A 15,247-nucleotide genomic window follows, 5' to 3' on the forward strand; every position below is an offset into this window, starting at 1 on the left:
TAATACCTCTTTATGAGTCCAAAATTCTTAGTTTATAATGAAACTGTAAAGTTAAAAAAAAAAAAAAGTAACCATCAGTGCCATCTATTGTGGAAGTTCATCCTCTTAAAATGTTGCTAGGGGCCGGGGATTTAGTTCAGTGGCACTGCGCCTCCCTTGCAAGCGGAAGGTCCTAAATTCAATCCCCCCCGCAAAAATTGCTTAACAAGTTGCAAAGAAATATGTCTGGAAGCAACATGTAACTGAAAGAAAACTACTTGTGTTTTTACCACTTTACATTATTGTCATCTTTAGTATTTTCTTTCAAATAGAAATTCATACCTTCTATAATTTAGTCTTGAGTCAGCCATTCTGTGAAGTTGTCACTTGCATGTTTCCAGAATCATCCCAGAATGAACAGATAGGGAGCTTTTTAAAAATCTTTTTTGATACTGGAAATCGAACTCAGGATCTTAAGCTTGCCAGGCAGGCACAGTGCCACTGACCTACATCCTTGGCCCCGATAAGGACCTTTCTATTTGGAGTGGCAACATCATCTATATTGTTAATTTTGCTAGGTAGATGGCTTCATATTCCTGAAGTTGATGGACAAATCCAGCATTAGGATTAATACAAAATCTTTCTTGCACATAAGCAAATGCATCTCTGTACTTCATCCCAAAGGTTTCCATAATGTATGCAGTAACAAAGGCAGCATTTCTGGAGATCCCTGCATTTCCATGGACAAGACTTTTCCTCCAGGTTGTAAGCTCCCATCAATAAATTCCTTATCATAGGGAAAAAACGTATTATACTTTCCACTGGATTATCTGCAATATCCAAGACTAAATATCTGCTGAAAATTTGGTTTCATAAAGTTTGTTTCAATATTTTGTCACATGCAAACTATATGAGTTATTCCATGTTCCTGTAGTATAGGTAGCTTGCTTTTTATAGCAGAAGACTATGGGGCTAAGAACAATCCAAGTAGAATTTCCTGCATCTCTTGTCTCATAGGGTAGGTCAAGTTTCTTTAAAAACTTTCCTCACCCTTTTCCTCATCATTGGAATTGGCCAAAGTCATTCTTCTGAGCACGGCCTGGTACTCTCTTCTTTTTTTTGGAAGCTTGTGGAAGTATGCCATATTTTCTTAAAATATTTTGAAGTCAAGCTTCCTAAAGTCCTATATATACTTTTGCTCCAGCTCAATCTTGCCTTTCTTTGACAATGACAGGCATGGTCTCCAGGTCCTCTTCCCTTCCATTCCACCAAATGGCTTCTTCACAGTGATCAAAATCAATAGGTGCCAGGGATTTAGCTCAGTGGTGCCGTCTGCCTCAAGCAAGCAGCGCAGGGACCCGAGTTTGATCCCTGGTACCAAAAAAAAAAAAATCAGTAGGAGTACAATTGTTTCATTCCTTCCTCTATCTTCTAGGACATAAAGTTATTGGGAAGGTGAGTAAAAGACTGTTTTTAGCTGAATGAAGCAGCCAGAATGTTATCCTCACTAATCATGTGTGTTGTGCCAGCTTTGTGGCCTTCTGCTATGTGGTTCATCTCTGCTTCCCCCAAAACATCACTTCCCTCCTCTCTCTTTTCATCTTCATCCAAGTGTTCAGGGATTCCTCTGAATCTGCTGTTATCCCAGCCCAAGGTGCTGCCCTGCAGTGCTGCTCCCAGTAGGTCTTTTGTGCACAATCTCAAGGTCACTATGTTGCTTATGTTCCGAGCATGCTGTCTGGACATCTGCTGCTTAGGTTTTGTTTCTGATGTCCTTCCTGATTGTTTTCTCATTGAATCTCTCAGAACTTCCTTCACTGTTGAAATTCTTCCCAGGCTGTCCTTAATGTCACGCATGGGCACCAATCTCAGCTTTATCTAGGTGTTTTTTCTCCTCTCCCATCTGTTTTCCCTTTACAGTCCTTTTGGCCAGATGAGTTGATCTCTAACTAAACACATTCCTTTCAGTCTTTGTAAATACTCTCCATCTTTAGTCAAATATCCTTCATTCTTATATTTGAAGCTATGGCCCTGAAATAAAAATCCGCACTCAGCATGTGCCCATTCATTTTCTGTGTCATATTTTTACTCCCAACATTTGTGCTCCTAAGTCTTTTGTTTCATGTCCCCAATTTTCCAGCATCTCAAGATGCTTCCATACTCTGTTTGATGGGTTTCCATTTCCTTGGAACTTAGCCAGAGATGTCTTGAGGAGCTTCAGGTAGGTTTTGCAATATGCTAAGTTCATATCCCACGAAAATAACACCTCTCCTTACAGGGCTAGGTTCCGTTCATTCGCGGCCACTATTATATTCTTTACAAAGGAGTCCCTGAGTTCCAGCATGCAACATTTCCTCCAGAGTTTCAACATTTCCTGTATCTTCTTCCTCTGTGGGAAAGGAATATTAGAGAGATGCAGTATAGTAGAAGGGAGGCTTGCTCTGATTCTTATTGCTGGGTACCAAATAAGGACAAGTAACTCGGGTTTATCTTCTTTATCCTTTGAGTGGGGATGCAGTACTGACCTTGCAAGATTGTGATGTTTCACAAGATACGTGCAAAATCACTTTGTACACCAAGAATAATGCAAACATAGGTTTTAAGAATAATTATTGGATATTTAGTTTTCCTCAAACCTACAGAGCACACACAGCGTGCATGAGAAATTGCTCAGCATTTTCCCAAACCTGTATGAACACATATATTCGGCATGTCCATGTGCAGAGCATCAGAGTGGGCATTGTGACAGTCTACACACTGCCTCATTCTTTGGATTTTAACACTATTGTTCCTAAGCATTTTCTGATATCCCAGAGGTCATCTCAGGCATGTGCAAGGATCTGCTTATTTTCTAGAACCCCGGGAAGTTCACAGTTTGGACATGTAGCTCAGGCAGGATGCACCATAAGCTAACTTCATCCATGACCTTGCCACAGCACCCCCTTCTTGGCTCCAACCTTAATGAGGTGATACGGTTTCTATAATTAGGTTTACAGGATGATGATAACAACTAACCATGACATTAGCAACTGTAATTCTCATGTATTGAGTACCGGCTATGTGTGGCATACTCTGCTAGACTCTTTACAAACATCAGTTTTCAACTATTTAAAAAAAATTATTGCCCTTCTAACAGGCTTATCTTTAGACATATTTTCTTAATCAACCCTGCCAGGAGATTTAAATAGTACAGATAATACAATGTATTTTTTTTTTATATCTGAGCTTTACATACAGAAAAAGATAATTTGGAAGGGTTGTTTGAATATTGAACCCAGGGCAGCCCTCATGCTAAGTATGTGTACTGCTACTGAATTGCATGACACCCCCACAAACAACCAACCAATTTTTACCTCTTTGGAGGCAACATTATCATATATATATATATATAGAGAGAGAGAGAGAGAGAGAGAGAGAGAGAGAGAGAGAAATATATATCTTCTTTCAGCCATTTCCCAAGTAATTGCTAAGCTGTTCAATCTCTGATCCTACTGCACAACTGTTGACCCCAGGGAAAGGAACCTCAGCTCAGAGGCAAGAGCGCACACTCTGTTTGAGGAAAGGCTGCCCTTTCTGTACACAGCCCAGTCCCTAGGTCAAACCTGAACAGACCCGGCTTGATGAAGTGCTGTAGCTTCTCCCTGAGCACACTGCAGTCTTTGTGGCTTCCTCTCCCAGGCGTTTGACTAAGATGCTGAACATTCCTTGTGAGAAACCTGAGGAGGATACTAAAAAGACAGCCACAGTTTTCCTATTGCCTGCTGCCAAGTTTCTTGGGGGGCCAGCTGTTGGGGTATAATTTTATAGACTTTTTTAACACACTGAAATCTTTGAGGTTGCAAATGGTTCCTTAGTTTTCTGTAGTGTCCTAGGGCTAGAAAATGTGACAATGAAGAGAGGTAGGTGGAGGGGTGGGTGAAAGAGGGAGAGAGGAGGGAGAGAAGGGTGAAGGGATGGAGGTGGGAGAAGACAGGAAGAAAAGGGAAGGGAAGGACACACAGTGGAAGGGCAGAAAGCCTAGGAATCTGACATCTGCCTCAGTTGCTTTGTGACCTTTGGCAATTTACTTAAATATTCTAGGCAGTTTTCTCATCCAAGGAAAGGAAAGTAAAGAGAAGTAAGTAAAGAGGGATAATAACACTTGTTTTTCAGGATCCACGTGAGATTTGTAGATTTTAATGTCTGACATATAAAAGATGCTCAATTGTGGAAGCATTATGATTATCATATACACATAGTAGAAATAACAGAGATTTGAATAAAATAAATTTGGCAGTCAAGTTTTTGTAACTGAAAGCGCTTATGCAGTTTGTACCAATGCATATGGACAGAGCCAGAGGGCATTCTGGAGCCTCAGTTTCAAAGGCTGAGAGGAGAAGGTCCTGTGGAGTTTTTGAAGGGCCCAATAAGGAGAAAATCTTTCCCCGTTCAATTTCTGAATCCATTGAGAAATGAGACAAAGAGTTGCAGATGGAGGCCAATGTATGGCACTCACTGCTGATCTCCATTACTTTGGAGAGCATAGCTTCCCTCTCTGAGGAAATCCTCCACTCCAGAACTTGAGCAGCTTACCCTTCAGCTTTGGGCAATATCAGAACAAAACAAGGGTCTCCTCTGGAGAAAGATGCTCCTCCTGTGGATAGTTCCAAAGAAAAAGAATAACAAGGGTGTGTATGCCACAATTTCCTTCCACACCTGCCAACCAGGTAAGTCAGTTCACCTTCCTGGAGGGAGAATGAGGGAAGGAGCAGCAGAAGCCAGGTGTATAGGCTACCCATGCCCCTCTACATGAACAAGAGGAATCAAGAGTGGGTTGGGGGCCCACCCTCCAACAGGCTCTAAGTATGAAAGCAGAGCTGCAGGAGTGAGACTGCAGAACTGACCCTGGAATGTGATGAAGGGACATGGTGGTGTGTAGGGAAATCTTTAACAAACAGTTCTCTGGGGAAAAAGTCACTTTCTACACCTTATGCTACAAAGGATGTGTAGCACAATTTATATATAATGACAAAATATATACAATTAAATTCCAGATGGCCAATTAATTCTCACAGAATGCTCTAATTTTTGCTGAACCCTTTTCTCCATACAACCAATGGTTGCAATTCAACTATAGTTTAAAAAATGGAGTAGTTTTCAGCACAAAGATAACAATAGGTGCAAATGTCCTAAGAACATTGATAATAGTGAAATGTAGCAAGATAAATTAAGAAGTTTTGAGTGTTTATGACCTTTGTTTTTAATGTAAATTAACGGTACGTTTATATAACTTAAAATTTACTATGAAATTTTGTCAGTTGGCTCTTACTCCAGCACACCACTGGAGTATCGTACTCTATCCCCCTGGGTGCGGCAGTGGGGAGGAATTTTACAGCAAGAGGCTCGGCATCCAGCAGGGGGCAGTGTGGTTCCAGGTGGTTTCTTATTCAGGGAGCTGAACCTCAGCCTGTGGTTACTAGAACAAGGAAAGGAAAGCAGCCATCTCTGAAGACCGGAGGCCAAAAGTCAGAGCTCCTCCCTGGATGTGAACCAGGGGAAAAGTCAGGAAACCAAAACGGAAGTCCTGAGGTGCTACTGGAGAGGGGGCCAGTGACGCCTCCTGCTCCTCGCACCCATCTGGCTATAGGACAGGCCAGTAAGGTCCACTCAACCCCTTCTCTGGTGGGACAAAGACTCACTCAGGGAAGATGCTGAACTTGGGCTCAGAATTTGTGTGGGACAGAGTTTATCTACCTGATAGGATGCACATAGCCTGTAACTGAGAGGCCCGGGAGAGGGGAACCGACACTAACAGTGAAGCAGAAATTTCAAGTCAACTAAGCAATTCAGAGCCTTGGCGGGCACAAGCAGAATCACAATCATCCAGTTTCTACACTACTCTTTCTTGAACACAGGGTAGAAGTGTTTTAAACAGGAGCAAGTACATAGCACTGTAAACCTCAATAGATAAGTACTTTATATCCATTTTGTATGTTTACAGTCACTTTTAGGAAGGGCCACTTAAGGCTTAAATGCCTCCTTTAGGTATTTACAAATGTTCTGTCTTGATGACTTATTTTTCCCTCCCTAAGGCACTACAGTGAATCGAGTTACCTCAATGGAGCCAAATTGGTACCCAGGACAATCACATTTTCTTATCAATTTAGGCAAAATTGTCCTTAAATTTTTTCTAAATTATCCAAATCATTTATATAAAACAAGTTTTTTTTTTTCTTTAAACTCATCTGTTAAGAGATTCACATTTCTTTCTTGTTTATGAAGGTCTATATTTGTATTAAAACATAAAAGCTCAGAATATCCAATGGATTGTGTTTATTTTCTTTCTGTATCTAGGCATGAAATTATCAGGTGCCCTGGCTATGGGATAAAAGTTGCTTCATAATTAATGTATAGGCCTCAGGTTAATAAAAGATCAACAACTTTTAAGTTGAGACAACTGATGACTAAGTCTTGTATTGTTATCTTTAGCGTTGTTAAACTTAGAGATATGTTAGAAATAAGGGGAAAACAAGTTTTGAGAGATTAATGTCAAGCATGTTAGTTCAAGTTTCTAAATTATCACAGAAATTATATCTAATTAAATAGTAATCTATGTTTCATGTAGAGTAAGAAAAAAGATATCTAAAATAAATTGATAAATGGGGTCACAGTATATATCCTATTTTGTAACTTTAAAAGGCTTTTTATGATGGATAAATTTCAACATGTATATAAGTAGTCAGTAGCATATAATGAACCCTCATACTTGGTCATTCTTGTTTTATATCTAGCCTTAGCTTAGCTGGAAGTGGTAGTGCATGCCTCTTATCTCAGCTGCTTGGAAGACTAAGGCAAAATGATTGTGAGTTCCAGGCTAGCCTGGGCAGTGGAGCAAGACCTTGTCTCAAAACAAAAACAAACAAGCAAAAAAAACATGTATAGCTTTATATCTATTATCAGGAAGCCCTTCATCTCTAAATATAGAAAGTTAAAAATAACATACCATTATCACCTTTTAAAATAATAATTAAAATTTCACAGTATCATTTTTAATAGCTGGTCAGTGTTCACATATCCTTATTATTCTCATGTGTGTGCATATTTAGACTTATAAGGGCAATGTAATATATTGCAATGGTTAACATTTCTCTTAAATCTCTTTGAGTCTATAGATTTTTTTGCCATTTCTTTGTTCACTGTTCATTGTTAAAGATGTACTTTTTAAACTTCATGTATCACACGCATGTCCCCATTAGTCTTCAAGGTTTCATAAAAATCCAATTATACGGATATTTTACATTTAGTTCCACAGTCTCTTGCTGGATAATTAATTGTTCCCAGTATTTTCCTAGTATTCAGTCTGCTGTGATAAACACCCTATTTCATATATTTTTGAAACTTGCTTCTTTCATTAAGAAAAATGAATAGATTCAGAATTGCTGGTTGAATTTTTTTCCACTGGCTTCCTTTTCTTTTAAAGGAGGTATGGATTTACTTTTAAAGTTGATTTAAATATACTCCAAGTTGAGGATATCTATAGTAAACACTGGAACCATTTCTTACTTTATAGAATTCAGTAAAGAGTGCCGCATAACAGAAAGGTCAAGGAAAGATTTATGGCAAGAGGACTACTGCAGGTGTTCACAGCTGTAAAACAGGTTAAACTGGAAAGTGTCCTCAGGTTTCATCCCCCTGGCTTGATGAGTCACTTTAGTTTGAGCTAAAAATGAAAACCTCTCTTACATGTTAATGGAACCCCTAAACATATAAATGGAATGCCTTGGGAAATGTATTCATTCCTTCTTTGATGGGTGTGCTCAAACTGTTAAGCTACCAAAATTCTACATCTCCGGGACAGCAGAAGAGGGGTTGTTACTGACACAGAAGATTCCATGACTTCCTTTGAAAGCCCCAATGGAAACTAAAATGGGGCTGAGTGAATGGAAAGGTCCTGGGGGTACATATAAAGCAAGATTGGCCATAAAATGATAGTTATGAAAATGAGGTGTTGGATACATGGTGGCCAATTTCCCTGTTCGTTCTAATTTTGAATGTGTTTGAAAATTAGTGTCCATAATAAAAATGGGAAAGTCTTTCAGAACAATATGGCCAACCTATAGCCACATGCCCCGGCTAGCTCTTTGTGGCTCCAAGGACAGGTCTTGGAGCAAGCAGAGATGAATGAGATATCACAATATATTCATTTATTAATTTATGCTATGATGGTATTTAAAAAGTAATGAGAAGTCCTTGGAGAGATTTCAAATGAAATTCCATGGGAGCTTTGGCCACTGCTGACTTTCATTTAATGCAATAAATGAACCATATAGGAATATTTTAGAAGAGAAATTATTGCAGCCTTTTGTCATGATGCTGGAGGATTCTTCCTTATACCCTTTGTCAAGGGACCACTCCTGTTTTGAAGGCTTAAACAAATAAAAAGATAATCATTAAGAAAACTTTACAATCAGGAAATTCTACCTTCTGTATAACCTGATATATAAAAGTATTAAACATACCTATGGCATGGCAGGGGGTATCACAATCCCACTTGAAACTATACTACAAAGCTACTGTGATAAAACAGCATGGTACTGGCAAAGAAACAGACCCAAGGATCAGTGGAACAGATTAGAAGATGCAGAAACAACTCCAGACATACTCAGCCACCTCATCTTTGACAAAGGAGCCAATTACCCTCACTGGAGGAAAGATAGCCTATTTAATAAATGGTGTTGGAAAAATTGGATTTCAACCTGCCAAAGATTAAAACTAGACCCATATCCATCACCATGCACTAAACTAAGATTGAAGTGGATTAAAGGTCTAAATTTTAAAACAGAAACATTAAACTTTCTGGAAGATAAGTTAGGTAGAACTCTTGAAGACATTGGCATAGGAAAAGACTATAAACAAAACCTCAGTAGCCCAGGAACTAACACAAAGAACAACTGGGATCTCATCTTATTAAAAAGTTTCTGCACTGCAAGAGAAACCACCAACAGAGCTAAGAGACAACCTACAATGTGGGAAAAAATTTTCAGCAGCTGTACCTCAGACAAAGGACTACTATCTAGAATATATAAAGAATTGAAAAAAATCAGATCCCCCAAATTCAAAGAGTGGGCATCTGAAATGAACAGACATTTCTCAGACAAAGAAGTAAAAACACCAAATAAACATATGAAAAAATGTTCAATATCACTGGTCATTTGAGAGATGCAGATGAAAACAACACTGAGATTCTACCTCACCCCAGAAAGAATGGCTGCTATCAAAGAATCAACCAATAACTAATGCTGGCAGAGTTGTGGGGAGAAAGGAACCTTTCTCCATTGTTGGTGGGAGTGTAGACTGGTGCAACAACTGTGAAAATCAATATGGAGATGCCTCAAAGAACTAGGCTTAGAGGTCCCATTTGACCCAGGTATTCCCCTGCTGGGTATCTTCCCCAAAGAATTAAAAGAATCATACCACAGCAATATATGTGCACCCATGTTTATAGCGGCACAATTTGTAATAGCTAAAGCTTGAAAGCAGCCCAAGTGCCCATCAACAGGAAACTGGATGAAGAAGATGTGTTTTTTTTTTATAAAATGGAGTACTACTCAGCCATAAAGAATGAGAAACTAGAGACATTTATAGCTAAATGGATGCATACTGAGGCTATACTCTTAAGTGAAATAAATAGGACACTCATGTGTAAATACCGAATAGTTTCTCTGGTATGAGAAACTGAAAGTGTAAATAAGGATTAAAATGATTAAAACGAATAATTGATAATTTGAAATAGGAAGAAAAGGTCCAAAGAGGTAGGGGAAGTGGGAGAGGAAGGGAAAAATTATAAAAAAAGGAAAAAATGGAAACAAAGTCTTTGTAAATAGGGAAGGGAGCACAGGGAATGGGAAAAAAATAAGAACCGAGATACATCAGGTACAGGTACAAGCACCCAATGATAAATGTAAACATATTGTAAACCTAAAATGTACCAATAAAAGAATTTAAGCAAAAAAAACCCAACCTATGATATAACAGACTGGGATTTATGAGATAACTCCAACACTGTCTTTTTCTTTTTAAATGTCTTTAGAATTTCAGGGTTCCCTGAGGACTTCAAAGAAGTTATATATAGTAAGTCATCCCCCAGGTTGTCTTTTTAAAATCAGGCATCTAAAATTTTAATTGTAGAATTAAACCTGTTCCTTAGTGGGATGTATTTTGATATTAAAAAGTGCTTACATTTGTTATGCAGATAGTTGATTTCTCAGATACCTCCTCATGATAGGCTCTAGACTGGGTGTTGACAATGCAAAACCAAGTCACCTACATGTAGAGAAGGGGGGAAAATGCCATTTTATAAGTCAGGAACCACTATCAAGCAGATAGCTCATTTTCTTGTGTCCTGACACTCTTGACAATAAAACTAGAAAACTAAAAAACTCTTAATAGGTATAAATCAGATCTTGATTTTAAAAGGTCTCATCTCATAAAATAATAAAGATGTTATCCCTTCAAGGCAATCATCACTGCGTGTATAAGGAAACAAATGAAGAATGAAGCTTGTGAACTCAAGGTTACATTGAAATCATAGCTTTTATCACATAAAGTGGTAAAAGATAAAATTCAACCTCATGATTATTTTTGTAAAATAAGAGAACATTTTATATTCTCTATGAAAAATGTATTATATTCTGTCTGCCATCAACTTCTGGCTGTTTCTTACTAATACCAAAGTGTAATATCCTTTAATTTAGAATTTATCTAGAATTCAGTTCTAATAGGATGGTAAACTGAGGCGAACTTGTTTCAGCTCATGAGGCCCAATCCCTATATCTCTTCCCAACTCCATGACCTGTGACATTGTATAGGCACCTCGAAATCAAACATGCAATTTACTGCACAGATACTGGCAACTACTTCATCAAAACTTTTTTAAAAAAAAACATGTTCAGCAGCCAGTTTGCCAGTGCAATGCCATTTATACCATGGATGCTACATAATCGAGGGTTAATGCTTGTACTTTCTACCTACTTTTAAGTGACCACAAAGAGTTATTACACTTTGCTAAGCCACTGATAAAGTTCAACATTCTCAATAAGGTGCTGCAGTCTTTTCTTATTTCTTGTTTTTTGAAGTGCTAGGGATCCAACCCAAGGCCTTGTGCATGCTCATGCTCTGCCATGGAGCTATGGTGCCAGCTCCCTTTTTCACTTCATTTTGTGTCCTTTTACTCACTCAAAATCTTCAGCCACACAGACATTCTTGGATTCCCTGGGAAAAGTCTTGCTTCTTCCCAGCCCTTGGCCCTTTTCAGCTCTTCTGTGCCCCAATCTACCTTCTTCAAGTTAACACCTACTTATCCTTTGGCTCATAGCTGAATTTCCATTTTTTCGGGGGAGTAGTCCTTAATTCTGAGTCCTGGTTAGATATCAGAGTTAAAAGCTTTCCTGGTACTTTAACCTTTAGCTTTTTTTTCCTTTTAAATTATTTATACTTGGATTTCTCATATAAGAGAAACCATGTGATATTTAACCTTTTGTGTCTGATTTGTTTCACTTAGCATTATGGTCTCAAGATGCATCCATTTTTCTGCAAATGACTCAAATTTATTGTTTATGGCTGAGTAGTACATATATATTTATGTATGTATATATATATAAATTTTTTTTTTCTCTATCCATTCATCTGTCGATGGACATATAGGCCATTTCCAAGATTTAGCTATTGTGAGTTGTGCTGCTAGAGACATGGGTGTGCAATGTGTCATTGTAATATGATGTGTTTAACTCCCTGGGGAAGATCCTTATAAGATATAGTTTAAAGTTATAGCTTTAAGCCTTGGCTGTGTAAAACTGATTGCAGTTTGTAACTCTATGCATACTTGTGCTTGTTTGAAACAGGGATACCTCTTTCATTAGGCAGTGATTCCCATGGAAGGTGAGGCTGTGCCTGTTTGTGCTCCATGAGTTTTCTTGGTGAGTAGTAGACATTGGGCCTCTAAAATATGTTCTGTATTTAGAAAATAGTTCAAAGATTCAAAGAAGTGTACGAAATGTTATAACAAATCCCACTTCCACTAGCTTTACCAAATCTTAACACTCTGCCAGAATCATTTCAAAAAATTTTCATAAAAACATTGGTATGGTACCTGAAAGTTTTATAAAATCCTCTCAATTACACAGCCCTCCTTTTCTCTCTGGAAAAAAAAACCCATCACAAAAGTGTTGTGTATCCCTTCTCTATATGAAAAAGCCATAATTTCCATGGGTAGATTCCTCTAAATGCATATTCAGAGAAGATATTACTCAGCCTTGAAAATAGAATACACAGAGTTTGGCTAAAACTCTTTGATGCGTTGCTCAACCAGAGAACTTTTTAAAATAAAGTTTCTGGAAGTGAGCAAGAGACCTATACTCATGAGACTTTTTGAAAGGCATCCTCCTTAGAAAAAGAATCAATGCTCTGTTTGATTCAGAAGTTCCAGTATGTAATGTGAGTCAATCATTTTATACTCTTAAAAATCTTTCATAGTTTGTTTAAAGTGGTTTGTGTTCTGGTATTAGGCTGAATATTAGAGTGTCAAGCTCCATTGAGAACATGACAAAGAGGGCATATTGAGTGCTGGTGTAAGTGGACAGCCGGGGTAGAATCTTCACTCACTCTATGATACAGAGCCCTGTGGCCCTCAGCAGCATGGGCACCTATGGGACCTTTTGAAAAGGATAAATCCTTGGGCTCCACCAGACACCTACTGCATCAGAGTCTTTGAGGATGGGGCTCAGCAATCTGTGTTTAGTAGGCTCTGCAGGTGATTTGGGGGCACATTTGAGAACAACTGATTTAGCACAAGGTGCAGGTGGATGGAGATGAATAATTTGCCTGAAAAATGCTAAGTTATACTGTAGCATTTTTAAGTATTTTAAAATCTTGCTCTGAATTGTGCCACCTAAAATAAAAAGTCACTAGTAACTAACTGCTCTGCAGTTCTAGTTCCTGTTTTTTAAAAAAGATTTTTCTTTTGCTTAGGAAAGTGTGCTACCTTGTCTGCTATGAATGTGAAACCAAATTGTTAAAGCCTTCTCATTCTCATCATGTTCTCAAGCTAACTTGACCATTCTTTCTTTGTGTCTCACTGTACCAGTGGTTTTTCCTTCATGGAACCTGGTACACTTGGAAGGGATTATCATTTTTTTGGTGTAGACTTGATCCTGGTTGCTTGTTTTGATCATATATTGAGACAGGGTCTTGTTATGTAGCACAGGCTGGTCTTGAACTCATTATGTAGCTCAGGCTGGCTTCAAACTTACAATCATCCTGCCTCAGCCTCCTGAGTGCTGGGATTACAAGGATGCATCACCACACCAGGCTGATCTGATATTTTTTTGTGATGCCCAATAGAAATACAATGAAAGGCACATTGTGATTTTAAGTGTTCTAGTATACACCTTTAAAAAGTAAAAAAGAACAGGCAAAATTAATTCTAGTAATATATTTCATTTAAAACATTATGGTCTAAAGGTACATCCATTTACCTACAAATGACTAATTTGTCCTTCTTTATGCAGGGTAGTACTCCACTGTATGTAAATATCACACTTTCTTTATCCATTCATATGTTGATGGACATATAGACTGCTTCCAAAGTTTAGCTATTATAAATTGTGCTCCTATAAACATGGATATGCATGCATCACTATAATATGATGTCTTTAATTTTGGGGAAAATACCTAGAAAGGGATAGGTGGGTCAAATAAAATTTCTGGTTTTAGCTTTTTGAGGAATCTCCATACTGATTGCCCTAGTGGTTGTATTAGTTTACATTCTCACCAACAACATAGAAGGCTTCTCCCCCATCCCTTGTGCCCCTATAGCCTCATCAACATTTGTTGTTATTTGATTTCTTAATGATAGGCATTCTTTCTGGGGTAAGATGGAATTTCAGTGTTGTTTCAATTTGCATTTTTCTAATGCCCAGCAATATTGAACATAAAAATAGGTGAGATATTTTACAGCCCTTTCCTTTCATTTATAAATACTAATTCTTTTGTTTGTTTGTTTGTTTTTGTTTTTTTGGCACCAGGAATCAAACTCGGGTCCTTGTGGTTGCGCAGCAGGCAGCAAAATCACTGAGCTAAATCCCCAGCCCTATAAGTACTAATTCTTTGGAATCCACTGTGCATTTTATACTTACATTACATCACAATTTAGATTAACCAAATTTCTATGGCTGGAAGGCCATATGTAGCTGGTGGCTTCTGTATTTGATAGTATTGTAGTAAGATGAATAACTAGTATAGCAAATAAGTACCAAAAATTAGCAACCACCTTTCAGCTGATGGCAATGGCTCTAGACTTTAGGCATTCCTAAGAGGAAATAGTAGTTTCTCAATATTTGACTGGGAAGTCAAGTTAGTATCATGATGGCATCATATTTATCTTAAGTATGCTAAGGCATCAGCAATTTGGTGTTTGAGTCATTCTCTCTTTCCTTGTGCCATGTGTATGAAAGAGAAGAGCTGAAAGGCAAGAAAACAATGACAAAACAATTAGAAATAAATTTGAGATACTCCTCACGTAAAGGAGTGACTGCTGATTAAACAGAAGTAAATATTATAAACAAGAATAGTGTTATGGTTTGTATCTTGAATGTATCCCAAAAGCTATGTGCTAAAGTTTGATCACCAGCCTTCAGGTGCTATTGGAAGTTGCTGGAACCTTTAGGAGGTGAGGCAGAGTAGAAGGAAGCTAGATCATTGTAGGGGATATGAGGACCCCAGACTCTTCCTCTCTACTTTCTGGAAACGATGAGGTAAACCACTTTGCTTTACCATGTGCTCCTCCAAATCATGTTCTGCTTTGGCACAGAGCCAAGCAACCATGACTGAAACCTGTGAAACTGGGAGCCAAAATAAATCCTCCTTTTCAATTGATTTTCTGTTATTTTGTCACAGCATTGAAAAGCTACCAAGATAATGATAATAAGGGTAGTTCATGCCAGACATCTTACTCCTTGCCTTGCTATATCTTTGCCACAACTCTGGAATATAGTTACGATTATTACTTTTGTTTTACAGATACAGAAACTGAGTTTTAAGAGGTAGAAGAAGGTTTAGCTATAAAACCAGGCTATAAAAGTGACTAGGCTAGATGATGCAAAGAAGAATAACATAATGTTAATCAGAATCAATGAAAAATCAGAATATAGCAAAAAGGACATAAGAAAACTGTTCACAGAAGTAATAGCAGAAAACATCTCAAGCATGGAAAAAGAATTTGACATACAGATAA

The 15,247-nt window shown here is 38.0% G+C and overlaps 1 pseudogene; it reads right to left on the reverse strand.

The window, feature by feature from the left end:
* Positions 1 to 485: 485 nt before the first annotated feature.
* On the reverse strand, positions 486 to 1,217 carry LOC101715909 (serine/threonine/tyrosine-interacting protein pseudogene; annotated as a pseudogene).
* Between the last annotated feature and the right edge of the window lie 14,030 nt (positions 1,218 to 15,247).

Source organism: Heterocephalus glaber, unplaced genomic scaffold (genome assembly GCF_053883595.1).
Source record: "Heterocephalus glaber isolate CG9 unplaced genomic scaffold, H.glaber_assembly_v1.0 deba00001481, whole genome shotgun sequence".
NCBI lineage: Eukaryota > Metazoa > Chordata > Mammalia > Rodentia > Bathyergidae > Heterocephalus > Heterocephalus glaber.